At 45.6% G+C, this 6,000-nt stretch overlaps 1 protein-coding gene across 7 annotated transcripts in view; it reads right to left on the bottom strand.

Annotated features, from left to right (window-relative positions):
* Window positions 1–4,565: 4,565 nt before the first annotated feature.
* BANK1 (B cell scaffold protein with ankyrin repeats 1) overlaps window positions 4,566–6,000 on the bottom strand; it is a 191,360-nt gene continuing 189,925 nt past the window's right edge. For 6 of the 7 annotated variants that reach the window (XM_053258221.1, XM_053258220.1, XM_053258224.1 and 3 more), the window contains exon 16: window positions 4,566–5,968. The gene's annotated coding sequence lies outside the window, so the exon portion shown is untranslated. The remainder of the gene's footprint in view (window positions 5,969–6,000) is intronic. The other variant, XM_053258219.1, reaches the window with a different exon arrangement.

Raw genomic sequence — 6,000 nt, 5'->3', positions numbered from 1 at the left:
CAGGGGTCCAACCAGGCAGGTGGGTATCAGAGCTGAGAAGCAGGGATTGGGAGGTAGAGTCCACGCAGCAGCAGACCAAGGTGCAGAGCAATCCTCCAAAATGCAGAGCACAGCAATGCTCTAGAATCCAGCAGCTCCTGGAGCACAGTCAAAGCCCTTCTCCAAAAGCAGATAATTAAAGCCAAGCAGGCACTTCCTGGCTTTAAATACATTTTGAAAATTCCTCCTTTGCTCTCCCCCGTCAATGGGGGTAGAGCTGCCCTGACAACACATTTGAAGGACAACAAGCCAAACAGAGCAAAGGAGATTGCTAGCTAATTGGAAGGCAGTGGCCAAAAACCAATCCAGAGGGCTGAAATTTTGTCAACAATCCCTTTGTAATGGTGGCCGCCACATTCGAACCATCGAACCAGTTTGAATTGTTTTGATCCAAACCGGGCTTGGTTCAGTTTGAACTCAGACTGGCCCTTCCAACTAGGGGCTGGTATGGTTTGAACCAGTCAAACCGAGCCAATTTGAATCAAACCCAGGTTAGATTAGATCTGGTTCTCACACCCCTATCTTCACCCTGTGGTAAAGGCTGCTTTGCACAGCAGTCTGGATGAGGAGGGGGAGTGATTTTCATGTCACTCCCCTTCCTCCCAAAGCCATTTCCAGATGTAGAAATCAGTTCCTGAAGGCTGTGCAGCATGAGTAACTGTAATATATGTTGACCTAAGGTTCTTGAAAGAATGGCAGAATAAAAATGTTATCCATCATATTAATTTTTTCATTCTGAAAGCAGATATATTAAATAAACTCAATCCGATCTACTTATTGCATAATTAAAGAGCAACATTTCCACAAATAATCTGGAAAAGGTAATATAGATTGGAAACAACAACAAAGATGTTAGAAAGCAATTTTAGCTTGGAGAGTGGAGGATGCTGCATTTTCATTCATGCAGAAAGGTATTTATTGATGCATTCAAGGTGTTCACATTTGTTATCTAGTCAAGGAATAGAACATACTGTGGTATTTAGGTAAGCAATAACAGGCCTTAAATCACAGATTCAGAATACTGAACTGTTGACTGAACTCTCACTATGAACAGAGTGTAAACATCACGGAGGCTTACCCATGTTAATGAAAAGCTCTTTTTCAGTATTGAAGAATTGAAGGAAAATGTCTGTAAATCTTTTGTTTTTTTAAAGCTCTTTCTCAAAAGGAAGACTGGACATTTCAGTGGACACCTAACTCGAATTTGTTAAATTAGTACCCATTTATAAATTATCTTAGCTTATCTGCCTAGGATGACAATTTTCTGTTTGTAAAGGTGCTTTCTCGGTGTCTAGGAACAGTCTGGGGATATTCACAAGACCATGCTGGCACATGGTCGGGCAGGTGAGGGGGAAGGCAGGGTTTCAACTTACCTTCCCCCAGATGATCCTTTGTAGCCCCTGCAGCATGCAAGCCACACACCCACACGGCCAGCACAGCCAGGATCAGCATGACTGACACTTCACACTGCTCCAGGCAGTGCTGGTAAACAGAGGGCAGGACTCGTCCCAGCCTCCATGAATCCCACAGTGCACTGCGTGCCGAGTGCAGTGCAATGGGGAATTTGACGGGCATGAAGTGCAAGCAGCTTGCGCTGACACACAATCCTGGGAGCTACGTTAAGGGCACGTTTGCACCTTTAAACCCACTTAAGAGCCAGGCTGTGGGCGGATGGTCTCAGGGGCGTAACGATAGGGGGGCAGGCAGGGCACGTGCCCTGGGCGCCACTTTGTTGGGTCACATGTGGGGTGCCAAAAAGTGCCACGGCCCCCCCATCCCCCCTGGATCGCGCGGTGGTGGCGGGCTGCGGCGGATTGCGCAGCGGTGGCGGGCGGCGGCGGGAGTGAGCGGGGCGGTGGCGGGCGGGGCGGTGGCAGATCGCCGAGTGCGCAGAGCGATGCTGAGGCCTGCCGTCTGGCCTGGCGTCGCTTCCCAACTGCACAGGCGCGCCTCGCAGTTGGGAAGCGACGCCGGGCCAGACGGCAGACCTCGGCGTCGCTCTGCGCACTCGACGATCTGCTGCCGCCCCGCCCGCCACCGCCGCACTCACATCCGCCACCGCCCGTGCTCACTCGGGCACTCCCACGCCGCCACTGTGCGCCACAAGCCATGGGGCACACGATCCGCCGCCGCCCGCCACCGCCGCGGAGTCCGGCCAGGACGCAGGTATGTGGGGGGGGGGGCGCAATTTCAGGGGCAGAGCTTGCCCTGGGCGCCGTTTCCCCCCGTTACGCCTCTGGATGGTCTGCAGTGAATCCGTGTGGATCCCAGCGGTTCTCACGGGCAGCCAAGCTCGTGAGAACAGCCTCTCTATCTATGCTAATATAATTAAGGTTATCTCCTGATATTAGGGTGTTAACGAATACCTTGTGATGGCTGTCTGGTATTTGAGCACTGTATTTACTGGAGTGCTGCCTTTTGTGACTCATTATTTCATGAGATTAAGCCCATTGCAGTCTTAAAGAGATTTATCCGTAACGGAGCTCAGCAGGACTTCATTTCAAGTTAACACGCTTCGGACTGGGGATGATTATTTATTTAAAATTATATGCATCCTGCTTACTATGTTTCTCAAGGCATTTGATAATATCCATTTCACCTTCAAGGTATGTTTGCCCATCCAGCCATTCAGAATACACAGAATTGCTACAGAAAAGACAAAAGGAGTGAGCTTTGGAAGGACAAATGAATGAACTTTGAAATGGATCTGTTGGTGCTGGATGGAGAGGCCCATGCGTTCAGAACTTGCTGGATTTTGGGTTGTGCACTAATTTGGTAAAGACTTCATGTGCTGCATAAAGATCTGTCAGAACTAGACTACAGCTTCTAAGAGGAGAGCTGGTCTTGCAGTATCAAGCATGAATGAACTCCTTTGCTAAGCAAGGTCCACCCTGTTTTACATTTGAATGGGTGACTACATGAGCGCCATCTGCTGTAAGATATCCCCCTTAGGGGATGGGGTGGCAGCTCAGTGATTGAGCATCTGCCTTGCATGCAGAAGGTGCAAAGTTCATTCCCTGGGATCTGCTGCCTGAAACCTTGGAGAGCCACTGCCAGTCAGTGTAGACTGAGCTAGATGGACTAATGGTCTGACTCAGTATAAGGCAGCTTCCTATGTTCTGTGTTTGATTGCAGAGCAAGCAGATAAGGGTCAAAGGGGCCACAAGCAGCAGATGTGGTCAAGATAGACTGGTGTCAAGTGCTGGACTGGGTAGATGAGGATCAGAAGACATGGTTGTGGACAGTAGGATGATCAAGTAGGAACATAGGAAGCATATACTGAGTCAGACCATTGGTCCATCTAGCTCAGTATTGTCTACACAGACTGTCAGTGGCTTCTCCAAATTTACAGGCAGGAGTCTCTCCCAGCCCTATCTGGAGATGCCAGGGAGGGAAAATGGAACCTTCTGCATGCAAGCATGCAGATGCTCTTCCCAGAGCAGCCAGCCACATCCCCTAAGGGAAATATCTTGCAGTCTGCCATTCAAATACAAACCAGGGCAGACCCTGCTTAGCAGAGGGGGCAATTAATGCTTGTTACCACAAGACCAGCTCTCCTCCCAGGTTTATGAAGGTGAGGCGAGGCTCTTGATCCATCAGGTGGTATTGCTTAGACAGAGGACACCTGAGCCTGGAGGAACTGTGATGCAGGGCCAGCCTGGCCCCTGTTGCTTCCTCAGATCTCCTGGACTGAAGAGTTGCAGTATCGGTTCCACCCATTATATCGAGTTATCAGCTTGCTCTCTGCACAGCATTACAGTAGAGCAGGCTCCCTCTGCTTGGAAGCTGCTGCAGTGGTGCAGGGGATAAGTAGTCAGAATAGGTCTGAGACTCCCAGGGCAGGGACGGCCCTTCCATGAGGCACGGTGAGGCAGATGCCTCAGGCAGCAAAGTACTGGAGCACCAGTGAAGTGGAAAGGTGCCTTTCTGCCACTTTAGGATTATTGGAGCACCAGTGATGTGCAAGATGCCACTTTTAAAAAAAAGGAAAATTGGGGGAGGACAATGCACACAAGGGGAGGGAGCATTTGTCATCCTGCATCAGACACACAGTGGCCTTGTGTCACCACTGTCCCAGGGCTTTACAGGATTCAAACAATATGAATGTATAATGCAGGCCTGCTCAGTTTTGTCCCACCGCTCAGCTGTTTTTGGACTACAACTCCCATAATCCCCAACCGCAGTGGTCAATAGCCAGGGGTTATGGGAGTTGTAGGCCAACATCTGCAGGAGAACCAAAGTTGAGCAGGCCTGGTATAAGGTCTCTAAATGTTAGAATTCACTATTATGTTTTGCTTGGTTTATACTGAGTTCTCTCCTCCATTGAGTTAATTTGGGATATATCTGTGCAACTAAGGCCAAAATCCTATGTATGCTTACCTGAGAGCAAACCCCACCAAATACAATGGCATTTACTTCTTTGTAAACTTCCATAGAGGGGACTGTACCTGTAGAATTTAGCACTTTGTTTATTGTTTATGCTGGGAATCATATTAAACAAATACAGAACTCCAAATACTCTGTGTAAACATTGTATTTTATAATCATGCTAATAGGTGTCAATCATTAGTACTGATTTACATTCAAATGCAATGCACAAAGATACAATTGGATGGTTTTTAGGGGAAAATGGCTAAAATTAGAACATAATCATTTCTCTTGCTAAATGTGATTCCTGTAACATGCCACAAATTACAATTTTGAATAAATCATAAAGACTTTATAACAGTAGAAATGAACATTAATTCTCTTCATGGTATATATCCCACTTTCCTTTGTAAAATTAAGACAGCTTTCAACAATTAATATACAGAAAAATGTGCATATTTGAAACCACTGCAAAATACATACAATTAAAAATATACAGAACATATGCATATTTTAAAGCATTGCAAAATATACATAACATTAAAAAAAACCCCTCTTGTAGCTCATTCTCATGGCTGCTAATTTTTATTGGCACATCTCATATTCCCCTTGCCCAAAAATATGAGTCCTGTCACAAGCATATTACTATTTGAATAGCTAGGGCCGCAAACCTATGCACGCTTACCTGGGACCAAGTCCAACTGAACTCAATGGGACTTACTTCTGTTAAGCATACATAGGATTGCATAGCAGTTGGACGCCATGTATATCAGTTTAGGGCACAGAGAACTCTAAAAACTGTTGGGATTGGTTTAAATGTGAGACATAACATTCACATGCATGGCAAAGAACATGTATTGGCACTCTGCCTGACTCCTTGCCCAACTGACACAAAGAAACCTACCCCACCATATCTCACTTCCCACCTCCTGCCACCACTTTTTGTATCTTACGCCTTCCTTTCCTTTTCATATGACTGAAAATAGATGTCTGAATTTTCAGTTATGCTGCAGAAACCATAACAGAAGGAACATTCTTTGTTTTTTAGAAACCTCTTTTCTTCTCAAGACTTTTGTAGCACCCAGAGGGGTGAAATATATGTTTTTTAAAATGTTTTTCCCCCAGTTTAGTTATAATTCCTTTTCATTGTATAGATAAAGAAGAATCTTAGTAGACTAATGAAAAAATGTACATGCATCATCTAACCATTAAAAGTGGACAGTGAATTTTCAACTTTCAGATTAAAAAGAAAAGAAAAGCTCACAAAGTATAATTCACTAGCACTTTAGGAGCAATGTTCAAAGTAAAACATAAAGTACAAAATAGGACATTGTTGTGTTATTTACTCCTTTTTACTTGCTGTTTAGAGTCAATAATGGGTAAAGCATTTGAAAAAAGGGCTTTGTTGACAGCTACATTTGCTTATCTTCTCTTTGAGGCTTTGCTTGGTCCAGCTGAGTTTGCTGAAGAAACTGGGATTGTCTCTTGGTAACAGAAGATGTAAACTGATTGGTGCATGGCCTGTTAAGCAGGAAAAGATGATGCAGAGCAAGTACAAATGCTGCACAATAGGGAATAATGGAAGAGGTATAT

This window comes from Hemicordylus capensis, chromosome 5 (assembly GCF_027244095.1).
Source record: "Hemicordylus capensis ecotype Gifberg chromosome 5, rHemCap1.1.pri, whole genome shotgun sequence".
Classification (NCBI taxonomy): domain Eukaryota; kingdom Metazoa; phylum Chordata; class Lepidosauria; order Squamata; family Cordylidae; genus Hemicordylus; species Hemicordylus capensis.
Note: the sequence above shows the minus strand (reverse complement) of the source record. Positions and strands in the feature narration are given on the sequence as shown.